This window comes from Camelus bactrianus, chromosome 13 (assembly GCF_048773025.1).
Source record: "Camelus bactrianus isolate YW-2024 breed Bactrian camel chromosome 13, ASM4877302v1, whole genome shotgun sequence".
Taxonomy (NCBI): domain Eukaryota; kingdom Metazoa; phylum Chordata; class Mammalia; order Artiodactyla; family Camelidae; genus Camelus; species Camelus bactrianus.
Window position 1 is genome coordinate 59,765,810 of NC_133551.1, and position 12,191 is coordinate 59,778,000.

The 12,191-nt window shown below is 43.5% G+C and overlaps 1 protein-coding gene and 4 non-coding genes across 12 annotated transcripts in view; all 5 read left to right on the plus strand.

Annotated features, from left to right (window-relative positions):
- The window catches only part of TAF12 (TATA-box binding protein associated factor 12), a 49,028-nt gene extending 37,191 nt beyond the window's left edge, over positions 1-11,837 (plus strand). For 3 of the 8 annotated variants that reach the window (XM_074377047.1, XM_074377046.1, XM_074377041.1), the window contains 6 exons: positions 1,378-9,324; positions 9,750-9,805; positions 10,345-10,443; positions 10,715-10,793; positions 11,134-11,174; positions 11,730-11,837. The gene's annotated coding sequence lies outside the window, so the exon portion shown is untranslated. The remainder of the gene's footprint in view (positions 1-1,377; positions 9,325-9,749; positions 9,806-10,344; positions 10,444-10,714; positions 10,794-11,133; positions 11,175-11,729) is intronic. The other 5 variants (XM_074377042.1, XM_074377043.1, XM_074377044.1 and 2 more) reach the window with 5 other exon arrangements.
- LOC123614857 (small nucleolar RNA SNORA16B/SNORA16A family) lies at positions 9,851-9,985 on the plus strand. The gene has a single exon (XR_006722327.1). It is a non-coding gene; the product is annotated as a small nucleolar RNA SNORA16B/SNORA16A family (small nucleolar RNA).
- LOC123614858 (small nucleolar RNA SNORA44) lies at positions 10,491-10,620 on the plus strand. The gene has a single exon (XR_006722328.1). It is a non-coding gene; the product is annotated as a small nucleolar RNA SNORA44 (small nucleolar RNA).
- Positions 10,821-10,950, plus strand: LOC123614851 (small nucleolar RNA SNORA61). Its single transcript, XR_006722321.1, has one exon. It is a non-coding gene; the product is annotated as a small nucleolar RNA SNORA61 (small nucleolar RNA).
- On the plus strand, positions 11,586-11,659 carry LOC123614854 (small nucleolar RNA SNORD99). Its single transcript, XR_006722324.1, has one exon. It is a non-coding gene; the product is annotated as a small nucleolar RNA SNORD99 (small nucleolar RNA).
- Positions 11,838-12,191: the final 354 nt, after the last annotated feature.

Here is a 12,191-nt window from a genome sequence, read left to right on the forward strand (position 1 = left end):
CTGGAGCCCCACTTGCCCTCGACTGGGGCCTCCCGTTCAGTGCTCAGGTTCAATGTTCAACAGCCTCCACTGCTTGCTCCCTGCCTACCTGTGCTGGGTCTCAGGACCCAGGGAGGGACTTGGACGCAGTTGGGTAGAGGAAGCAGAGTAGACAGACAACTGCAAGTACAGAGGCTTGTGAACTGGACAGCTAACATTTATGAGACAATCAGTTCCTTATGCTTTGGGACAGCAACCCTTTGAAAGCGCCCATTGTAGAGCTGAGGAGACTGAAGCTCAGATGTGTGGCTTGTCTCAGGTCACAGCAGAGTTAGGACTCATATCCAGGTTTGTCTCATTCTTCATTATCTCCTTGATGCCACAAAGGGGGACTGCAGAACAAGTCGGAAAAGGACTAGAACAAGGTGGTCAGGTCCCACTTGGGTTAGGGGCAAGGGTAAGGCATCATAACTGCATCCAAGATCCACTCCACTCTTTCCAGTCTGGCCTGGAAATCCAGAGCATCAAGGCTAGAGTTCTGACTGGTCCCAAACAGTTTGTCAATGGTTTAGCCCCACTGTCTCACTGTGGGTGGATGTTACCAGTTTAAGTGTTTTGGCAAATTGGAAGTGGGAAGCAGTCCTCACTAATGCAAACCATCATATCACATTTCCTCCTTACATAACATTGCGAGTAGGTGTTAGTCTGCCTGGTTTTTTATAGATTAGGAAACTGAGGCTCAGAGAAGTTAAGTAACCAGCCCAAGATCACTCAGGAAGGAAAACTGAGACTAGCTGCCAAGTCTGTTTCTGGCTGGACAGTTTGGGGACCTGGGAAGACCCTGGTTTTCCTGTGGCTAACTCTAAATAAATCGGTGAGAAGCCATTCTGTCAGGTCTCCTAGTAACCCTGGCCTCTGGTCACCTGCATGGTAGTACCTGAAGGGGCCCGAGCCTCTGCTCTACCCCCACCTCTAGGAGGAGAGAGAGGAACATCAGATAGGGTGTGTGTGTTGGGGAAGGAAACCTTCCTGCCAGTGCTGCCCAAACCAGGAGAGTCTACCGCACTCCCACCCGTCCCACTGATTCTTCCATCAGGATGTTCTCCTCACCTTACTCTGTTCAGCAGGAAAAATAGTTTTTGCATCAGGCCTGTGCGGATCTCTCCCCCCACCCCCCGCCCCTTCTTGAACCACCACTGGTGCTCTGAGCTCCAGTCATGCTGAACATCTTTCCTCTTCTCAGCCCTCTGCCAGAAACACTCCTCTTCTGCCCTTCAAAGGGTAACTAACCCCTACTCCAGGCCTCAGGTTTGATCCCCGTCCTCAGGAAGCCCCTCACTGACTGGTCAGTGATGTCACAAGCCCTTTTGTCCACTGTGATGTCTGTCTCCCTTCTAGGCTCAGGCCCCTTGTGGACAAGGACCAATGGCTGTATCCTCAGTGCTTGGCATAAAGGAGGAACTCGGTAAATATTTATGGTTGAATGAGTGACTGAAAGTAGATGAGTGCTATTCATTCATTCATTCATTCTTCATTCAAATACCACAACAGAGCTGAACTTGGGGAGCTACAGAGTCAGAGAAGACCTCTTGGAGGAGGTGATGCTGAAGCTGGGTCTCCAGGGAAAAGTGGGAGCTAGGGAGGTCAGGGAAGAAGGGCACTGCAGGCAGAGGCAGCTGGGCAAAGGCAGAGAGTCATGAAATAGCTTGAAAGGCAATTTGAACCCAGATGTCCTAAAAGCCTTTGCGGTCAGCACATGTGGGCAGAGTGCACTGTCAGCATCAGACTCCTTGAACTTCCTCTCCTAACACTCCTACTGTGGGCAGGGGTCATGTGTCTGTCCCTGAGTGCACCTGGCACCAGAACCCAGATGTCAGCTGACTTTGCCATAGACTTCCTATGTGACCCAGGGGGCAAGTCATTTCCCCTCCCTGCTCCCCCTTCTGCTAAGTGAGGCAAATCATGGCCCCTACTTTACAGGGAAGTTCTGGAGTAACAGTGTTACATAGCAGGTAACGTTATGCACATTTGCATTAGACAGATCTGAGTTTTAGTTCCAAGTGATTCTTACTAGCTGTGTGGCCTTGGCCAAGTTTTATTCATTAATTAATGCATTCACTCAGTATTTCAATAAGTGCTGGCCATCTTTTGTATACTGGACATTTATAGAGCAGCGGGGAAAAAAGACACAATTCCTGTTCTTGGGGAGCTCACATTGTAATGGGGAAGACAGAAAATAAATTTATATATGCTATGATAGGGAGGAGTTAAGTGCTATAAGTAACCGGTGGTAGGGTGCTATATTAAAATAGGGTGGTCTGAGGAGGTGGCATTTGAACATAAACCCAGCGGAAGAGAGGGAGTAAACAGTGTGGTTGACTGTGATATCCAGGGAGGACAGTTCCAGGCAGGAAGAACAGCAAGAGCAAAGGCCCTGAGGTGGGAGCAGGCAAGGGGTGCTCCAAGAAGAGCTGGGAGGCCACAAGGAGGGAGAAGAATGAATGAGGAGCAAGTGGTAGGCATTAAGAACAGAGAGGAGGATGATCCAGATCACATGTGGCTTCAGAGGCCACCATGCGGACCTCAGGTTTTATTCCAAATGTGTTGAAAAGTCAGTGATTTGGGGGCAGGTGAATGACATGTTCTGAATTTTCTTTTGCTTACCTTTTTTTGAAAAAAAAAAAAAACTTTCTTAAGATATAACTGATACAATAAATTGCAGATATTAAAAATGTACAATATGAGTTTTGACATAAGTGTATACCCATGAAGCCACCAAAATCAACATAATGAACCTCTATTATTCCCAGAAGTTTCCCCATGTCCTTCTTTAATTCTTCTCTCCTGACTCCCACTCCCAAACAGCCCCCATTTGCCACTAGAGATTAGTTTGTATTTTCTAGAATTTTATATGAATGAAATCATACAGTATGCAGTCCTTGACTTCTTTCACTCTACAATATAGTCATTCCACTGTGTGAATATACCACGAGGTGTTTATCCCATCCCTGTTGAAGGATGTTTGTGTTGTTTCCACTCTTTGGTTGGGTCATATGGTAGGTGCATGCTTTACTTTTTTCAGAAACTGCCAAACTGTTTTCCAAAGTGGTTGTACCATATAAAAATCCTGAATACTGTAAAAGATTTTCAATTACTCTATTTTCTCATCATCACCTGGTATTGTCAACCTTTTTAACTTTTGCCATTCCAGTGTGCTTGTAGTATGATCTAATTGTAGTTTTAATTTGCATTTCCCTAATGCCCAATGAGGTTGAGCATCATTTCATGTGTTTATTTACCATCTGTTTATCTTTGGTGAGGTGTCTTTCAAATTCTGTGCCCATTTTTTTTTTTCCAGTTGAGTGGCTTGACTTTTTATTGTTGTGTTTAAAGAGCTCTTTATGTTCTAGATGCAAGGCCCTTGTTCAATATATGTTTTGCAAATATTTTCTCTGAATTTATCTCTTGCTTTTTATTTTCTTTTTCTTTTTTTCTTTCTTTTTTTTTTTTTTTCTGAGAGCAGGTTCAACATTTATTCATTTTTAATTCATGAAAGCTATAAAACCTATTAACTAACCATATACATCACAGTTCCCTTGCCAACATCTGCTGAATCCTGTTTGTGCTGAGCTGGCAGTCATCATTAAGTTGGCCCAGCTTTGGTGTAGACCAGAGAATGACAGGAGTTTAAGAGCCCACATGCTCAGATTAGGAACATGTTTGCCGTTTATGGGGCAGCCTAGTCTATTTCTCACTGTGTGAAAACTCAGATACATTTTAGGAAAACAGAGGGTGAAGATTCTGCCTTAAGGACAATGCTATGACCTTACACCTAGATAGCTCCTCACAGTTTACAGATTACTTCCATGCACACCATCTCATTAGATCCTTTTAAAGCCCCAGGAGAAAGGCAGGACAAGAGATACAATCACCATTTCAGAGGTAAGGAATTTGAGGGTCAGAAATGGGTGTTTTCCAAGGTAGTTTGGCAACTACCTGGCAGGGCGGGATTAGAATTCTGGTCATCTGACTTCTCATCTAGGGTCCTCCTCAGCGGTCCTCCTTCCTTGGGCTTGGGGCAGGATTGGGGCAGGGGTCAGTGGGGATGGAGACAGAGGCAGCAGGGTATGACACTTGCAAAATCTGCATTCCCTCTGCCTCATCAACCCTTTTATCCAACAGTTAGGAGTCTGGGGAGTGGCGCAGACATGTCCCTGACTGATGTAATGAATTTTCCATCAATGCATGCATAATAGAACTTCACACAAAACAACTTTTTTCTTTCTTTTCTGAGCCGGTTGATGTTGGAGTTCATTCACAGCCTATTTCCCTCTGCTCCAAGGGAAAAGTAAAACTCAGTTTTCTCATATATATTTGAAGAAAGCCTCTCTTGCTTCTTCAAATGTGCAGACTTCTTCCTTGTGTTTACACTCAATGTTGCCCTTTCTTATCTCCTCAAAAAGTCCATTAGCTCTTGGGTAGCATTTTAACACTGACTTGGCTTTTTCTCCTGTGAGGAAAATTCTCCCCATGTTTTCTTGTGGTCTCGGGAAGGTCCCTGGATGATGATTCCCAAGCACCCCGCGCCGCTACTCCACGCTCCCTGAGCCGCCAGCGGCCAACGGCGCCTGTGAGCTTCCACTGCTGCGGAGCTCTGTTGGAGCCCAGATCCAGGAGCAATCAAGAAGGGCCTCTTGCGTTTTATTTTCTTAACAGTGTCATTTGAAGGTCAAGAGTTTTTAATTTTGATGAAATATAACTTATTAATTCAACATTGTACTGGAGGTCCTAGCCAGTACTATAAGACAAGAAAAAGAAATAAAATGCATCCAGATGGGAAAAGAAAAAGTAAACCCATTTTTATTCTTTGACATGTGGACAAACCTAAGGAACTTACAACAAAGAATAAGTGAGTTTAGTAAGGTCGCAGGATATAAATCAACATACAAAAATTAATTCTTTATGTGTATACTAGCAATGATCATTTGGAATTTAACAAAAGTAATACCATTTACAATAGCATAAAATATATGAAAAACTAAGGGGTAAATTTGACAAAAGATATATAAGATGCAAGACTTGTACACTGAAAATTACAAAGCACTGTTGAGAGAAATTGAAGATGACTTAAATAAATGGAGAGATATACCATCCTCATGAATGTGAAGACTCAATATTGTTAAGATGTCAATTCTTCCCAAATTAATCTATAGATTCAATGCAATACAAACCAAATCCCAATAGGCTTTTTAGAAAAATATGAGTTACCTGATACTAAAATTGATATGGAAATGCAAAGGACTGAATAGCTAAAAACAATTAAGGAAAAGAACAAAGTTGGATGATTTATACTGTCCTATTTCAAAACTTATTAAAAAGCTATGGTAACCAAGATAGTATAGTATTGGGTACAGAAACAGACCTACACATATGGCCAACTGATTTTTTTTGTTTATGACCAACTGATTTTTAACAAAGGTGCCAAAGCACTTAGATGGGGAAAAAAAATCCTTTCAACTAATGAAGATGTAACAATTGGGTAGCCAATATGCAATAAGCAAACCTTGATTCTTACCTCACATGATACACAAAAATTAACTCAAAATGAATCACAGATCTAATTATAAAAGCTAACACTATAAACTTTTAGAAAAAAACATAGAAAACTTTAATGTCTTTGAGTTAGGTAAAGATTTTAAAAATAGGGCACAAAAAGCACAAACTAAAAAAGAAAAAAATCTATGTATGGGATTCATCAAAGTTAAAAATTTTTGCTCTTTAACAACCTGACTTGTGTGTTGAGACCAGACTGTAGGGGCAATGGCAGAATCAGGGTGACTAGTTAGAAGAGTTCTGGGTCAGCAATAATGATAGCATCAGAGGAGGTGAGGCATCTTTTTTGTTTTGTTTTTTTAACAACTTTATTGTGATATGGTTCCTGTAGAGCAGACTATGCATATTTCAAATATACAATTTGATGAATTTTTTTTTTCAATTTGATGAATTTTGATAGATGTATGTATACACCCATGAAACCACTACCACACTCAAGATAGCTCACATTTCCATCACTCCCCAAGAGATGCAATTTTTGAACTCCCAGTTTATCCCTTCCCACCCCCTTTTCCCCCTGGTAACCATAAGTTTGTTCTCTATGTTTGTGAGTCTGTTTCTGTTTTGTAGATAAGTTCATTTGTGTCTTTTTTTAAGATTCCACATATAAGTGATATCATATGGCATTTTTCTTTCTCTTTCTGGCTTACTCCACTTAGAATGAGAGTCTCCAGGTCCATCCACATTGGGGCAAATGGCATTATTTTATCATTTTTTATGGCTGAGTAGTATTCTATTGTATACATATACCACAACTTCTTTATCCAGTCATCTATTAATGGACATTTGGCTATTGTAAATAATGCTGCTATGAGCATTGGGGTGCATCTGTCTTTTTGGATTATATTTTTCTCTGGTTATGTGCCCAGGAGTGGGATTGCTGGATCATATGTTAAGTCTACTTTTAGTTTTTTAAGGAACCTCCATACTATCCTCCATAGTGGCTGCGCCAATTTACACTCCCACCAACAGTGTAGGAGGGTTCCTTTTTCTCCACACCCTCTCTGGCATTTATCGTTTGTAGACTTATTAATGATGGCCATTCTGACCAGTATAAGGGAATATCTCATTAAAGTTTTGATTTGCATTTCTCTAACAATTAGTGATGTTGAGCATCTTTTCATGTGCTTGTTGGCCATCTGTGTGTCTTCTTTGGAGAGATGTCTATTTAGGTCTTCTGAACATTTTTTGATTGGGTTGCTTGTTTCTTTTTGATATTAACGTGTATGAGCTGTTTGTATATTTTGGAAATTAGTCCTTTGTTGGTCACATCATTTGCAAATATTTTTCTCCTATTCTGTAGGTTGTCTTTTCATTTGGTTGATGGTATCCTTAGCTGTGCAAAAGCTTTTAAGTTTAATCAGACCCCAATTTATTTTTGCTTTTATTTCCATTACTCCAGGAGCTGGTTCAAAAGATATATTGCTGTGATTTATGTCCAAGAGTGTTCTGCCTATGTTTTCCTTTAGGAGTTTTATAGTATCTGGTCTTTCATTTAAGTCTTTAAGAGGTGAGGCATCTTAAAGGTGAATACAGGATTTGCTGATGGATTGGAAATGGGATGTTAGAGTAGGAGTCCTGGGTCACCCTAGGGACTTTGAGATGGGGAAAGGCAGGTTTGGAGGAGGAAAGGCTGTCTTCTTTTTCTTCTTCTCCTTATCCTCCTCCATCTCCTCCTCCTCCTTTTTTTTTTTTACTGGAGGGATTGAACCCAGGACCTCATGCATGATAAGCATGTGCTCTACCACTGAACCACACCCCACCCACCAAAGGCTGGGTTCTGAGAAGCTTAGACATTCAACTGCAGCTGTCATGGAAGCAACAGAATATAAGGTCTGGAGCTCAGGAGAAAAGTGGGGCTAAAGAAACTGCTAACTAAAAAATTGGCACTTGCCATCTGCTTAACAAGGGTTGGATCACGTTGGCACTTGCTATCTAACTCTGCTTGGATTAAATCATGAGCCGCTGCAGCTGCTGACTTCCAACACTCTCTGAAAGGAGTTCAGGATCAAGGTCAGGAATGAGTTGCTCTGTGCTCTGGGAAAACTGGCTGAATAGGCCTTCAGTTAAAAGGTATCTTTTAAGATAAAGATATCTTCAGGAGATTTTATGACCCCAATTCTTGCATCTCCTCATACCTAGAAAAGCACTAAAATCATTAACGGTGACATCTGCTCCTCATGACTAGCAACAAGCCTCTGCCTAAGTGTGTGCTTGACTATACATACCCCCTTCACTGAAATCATATATAATACTGAGTCTTCCCCCTGCCTCTTTGGAACAGTTTCTCAGAGCTTTCTGGGATGATATCTCCCATGCTATAGTCCTCATTTGCCCCAGTAAAACTTAACCCACAACTCTCATGTTGTGTGATTTTATTTCAGTCGACAAAACACATTTGGAAGTCATCAGAGTTTCTTAATCCTCTTAGGGTATTGCTTTCTCTACATTTTAAACAGTAACATCTATTTTTCAAAGTGTATGTAAGGGGGTGGGGGTATAGCTTCGTGGTAAAGCACTGTACTTAGCGTGCATGACGTCCTGGGCTCAACCCCCAGTACCTCCCCTAGAAAACAAAAAGTGTATGTAAGGATAAAAATTAATGAATAGATTAAGCACAGAATAGGTGCTTAATTCTTGACAATTACTATTTGTTTTTATATTGATGCTTACTCATTCCGTGGACAAAACTTGCACACGGCACAGTGATTATGAGGGTGGTATCTGGGGTGGGCTCCGGGATTCCAGTCCTTACCTCGTTTGCTAACTGTGGATGCCCCATTCCTCAGTTTCTGTATCTGTGTAAAAAAGGGCATAATTATAATACCCACACACCAGGGTTATTATGCAAAGTAGCTGAGATAATCGAGCATAGTGCACTCAGTAAAGTTGTTTATTAGCGTAAGGGATAAGCCTTGAACAAATAATGCATTCATCTTACGAGTAATCAGTCGCCTCTTCCTAAGAAGCCCTCCCCAAACCCCCTCTCCAAGAGAACCGCACAGAGCCCCTCCCCAAAATGCATTCAGTCGCTGCTCCTCCACGTGCCCACCGTGGTCTGATCTCTGATTGGAGCCCTTTCCCAGCTCACAAGGTTAACGATTAACTCCCCGATTTTGAAAGTCTCCCTGGACTGAACTCCAGAAGTCACGGCGGGACTTATGAGCCCAAGACCTGGTACTGGACGTCCACTGAATGCCAAACCAAGGCGGAGGAGCTTCTTTGGAATTCAAAGAAATCACTTAGATGGTTCCTCCAGCTGAGAGAAAAAGGTCCCGCCCCACAGGCGCTTGGGGCTGGGAGCCAACGCACCGCCCCGCGCTGGAAGGCGGACGAACTACAACTCCCAGCGGCCTGCGGGGGCTGCTCAAGTTGTCAGGCGCGGCCGCGGTAGGACTTATATAAACCCCTGCCGGCATACAGCCATCCTTTTTGCCTGCTGCCGTGTGTCGCGTGTCTCAGGTCCTGCGATTCTTGGCCTGCTGCCGTCCACGCCCATACTCCGCCGCACTCGGCCTTAACCTCGCAGCCACCGGCGCCGCATTCGGCGGGGCTGCCTCCTGAGGCTGCGGGATGTTGAGCGCGGCACGGAGGACTGGGCCTGCCGGCCTGGTGGGGCCGAGGTCGGGAAGGCAACGTTGGCCGCTTGCGCGGTGAGAGCGGCCGCAGCTCGTGAGGGCCGCGCCCTGCTCGCGTCTCGGCCTGGGCGGCCCTGCGCTCTCGGTAGGACAGGTGAGTGGGGCGGGCGGGCGGCCGTCCGTGTTCACGGCAGGTGTGGGGCTGAAGTGGCCTAATTGGGTAGAACACGTGGTGAGGTCAGCCAGACGTTGAATATGCCTGTGACAGTTAGTTGCTTTGTCACCTTCGGCAAGTGACTTCCCTACTTTTATCTAAGTTATCTGGCTGCACGACACATGTTAAGTTGGTCACCCTTGTGGGTATAAGGACAGCGTTTTCTGAAAGACGGGGTTACTCAGATTCTATTTTGAGTCCCCACTTAAGTCAATTTCTCCATTGATAGGCGACTTTCAGCAATTAACTTAATTATGTAAATTGAGGTAATGATTAAATGATCCTGTGAAGGTAAAGTGGGACAAAACACCGGCAGATAGTAAAATGGTGATTGAGACCTATAGGATGTCTGTTCTCTTTCTTAGTCTCCAGAATGTCCCAGTAGATGTATTGGTGATACGTCCTGATGCACAGGATTTAGGTGAGTCTGGACAGCTGTTGAGGCTGTTTTATGATCTCGGTTGCCTGTGGCCCTTATCGAAGCTGCAGCTGCTTCCACATAGCTGCTGTGGTCAAAAAGGAGCCCAGAGTGACATTTTTCCTTGACGGTCGCCGTTCTGTTTGCTGTAACTGATCTGCAACATTTCAGGAAAAGACAGCTATTGTACCTGTCATTTCTCAGGTATAGCCAGAGACCCTTATTAAAACTGAAACGTTTCCAGAGGCCATCAGAAATGTTCCACTGGTGGGTTCCTGCATACAGAGTTAACAGAATGAGGCATTTGAGAAGTAGCTTGCAGAAGCCAAGAACCAGCATAGAGGGGCAGATGGGAGTGGGTTAGATATCTGTACTGGGAAAATCCAGCGGCAAGCGCCACAGATCTTGGCAGTGCTTTGGGTCATTGCCCTGAAAAGCTTATGACATCAGTACTGGGACCAAAGACCAGTCAGAACCTTGGTTCTGCAAACCAGATGAAGGGAGCAGTAAGATCATTCAGGACAATTGTGTTCTCATCTTAGCTGTGCCAGATGGAGAGTCCAGTATGACTGAAGTTGGTATTTCTGGTGAGTGAAGACTCGTCATGACAGTGATGACAGAGACTAGAGTCCCAGGACCTGGTAGGTTTCTTGTGGAGACTTGATTTGGGAGCTAAGTTGGGTCAGTACAGCATGTTTCCAAGGGCTGTGGCTTGTTGTGGCCATGGGATCTCCAACTGCATGCAAGAGCAACTTGGAGAGACTTTGACAGCGCAGGTCAGCTTATACCTGCAGCTGCCACTCACCTTTCCTATATTATCTCAGGGCCTGGGTCCAGCTGTTTCCATCAACTTCATGTAGATGGGTGTACTGGATCAACTTTTTGGTTTAGAACTTCACTTCTTTCCTACAGGTTCCCCCCTGGATTTTACCGGCAGTGCCTGATACTAAAAGATACCAGCTTGTTTCTGGAGCTGAATCTCTAGAATAAGGTAAAGTTGGATGTTGAAGATGGCTTGACCCTCCTGTTCCCTTTCCCATCGGATCTGAACACTGGTCTTGGTGGTCGTAAAAGGAGGAATAGTAGTACTGAAGCTGTCCTCACAGTGCTAGTATCTGCTCTAGTATGAGGGCTAGTTTCAAACAAGGTTAATTATCTTAGAATTTGTTCCTCTTCCCCTGTAAAATGGGCTAATCTTAGGTTTAAAGGGAGGCTGTATGTGAAAGTCTGGACAGTTGGCATAGTGGTTGCTGACTAGTATTTCTGTATTTGGGAGGGATTGATTGGTAGCTTTCTTGCCTCTTGATTGAGAATGTTTTTTCTGTTAACAGTGAAACTGTCTTCATCTGTGATTTTGGATCTGCAGAGTTGGGTGAGTTGAATGTCCACCTGAAGTTTTATCACTACTATGACCCCTAAACATAGCAAATAGATAAGGCTGTTCAGGTCTGTATGTAAAAGTCTTGTCTTTTTAATACCTCATTTACATCTGGCCTTCCCTGTGTGCTTTGTTGGCCGTTCGTAACCTCAGGACAAATAATGTTTCCAGTGTGGCTTGGTCTGTTAGATCGCTAACCCTAAAGGCTAAAAGCACATTCTGCTGTGAGTAAAATGTGGAAAAGGACAGCCCTGCATTTTACAGCAAAGGGCTGGTTGCTATGAAAGTGCAGTGGTGGCTTGAGCTAACGTGTGATTGTTCTGGGTAACCTCAGACCATGGAGTCTAAACCACATCTCCCTGGGGAGAGTGAGTGGATAGAAACAAAGCAGTTCATTTCAGTCTGACTGGTCCAGGATGAAACCTAATCTGAGTGGACATCTATGGATGATAAATGCGGATATGGGACTGAGACCAGCTCTTAGGAAAATGCCTCGATGGCATTGATTAATTGAGGAAATACTAACACTGGCTTACACTTCCTTTTCAGGGGAGAAACACTATGGGAAGAGACAACAGGCTTTTAAGTGGAAACCATGACTTTTTTTGGCTAATGTTTGTACCTGGCACGTAAGTGACCAATAAACTCCTGCATGTATGTTTGTGTCAGTTTTCTTCATGTCCCTCGAACTGTTGGTTATCCTCTTATCTAAATGATCCAGAGACCCAGAATGAACTATAAAAAAAACTAAAAAATGTTGATCTCTGAGGGGCAATATGATCAAGTCTAAAATTCCAATTATACCTAATTTATTTGCACGTCACAGTAGGAATGTGTAAAACACTAGCATGGAGATCTGGTTTGGTGCTGGTTGACACTTCAAGGTCAGGTTATCTTTCTGAATTACCATCCCTTGTATGTAAGTGGGTTTATACCTGTTAGTGCATTTAGTTAAGAAACAAGTGGGCTTGGTTACACAGGCCTGTCCCTAAAATTATGCAGGCCTTTTGG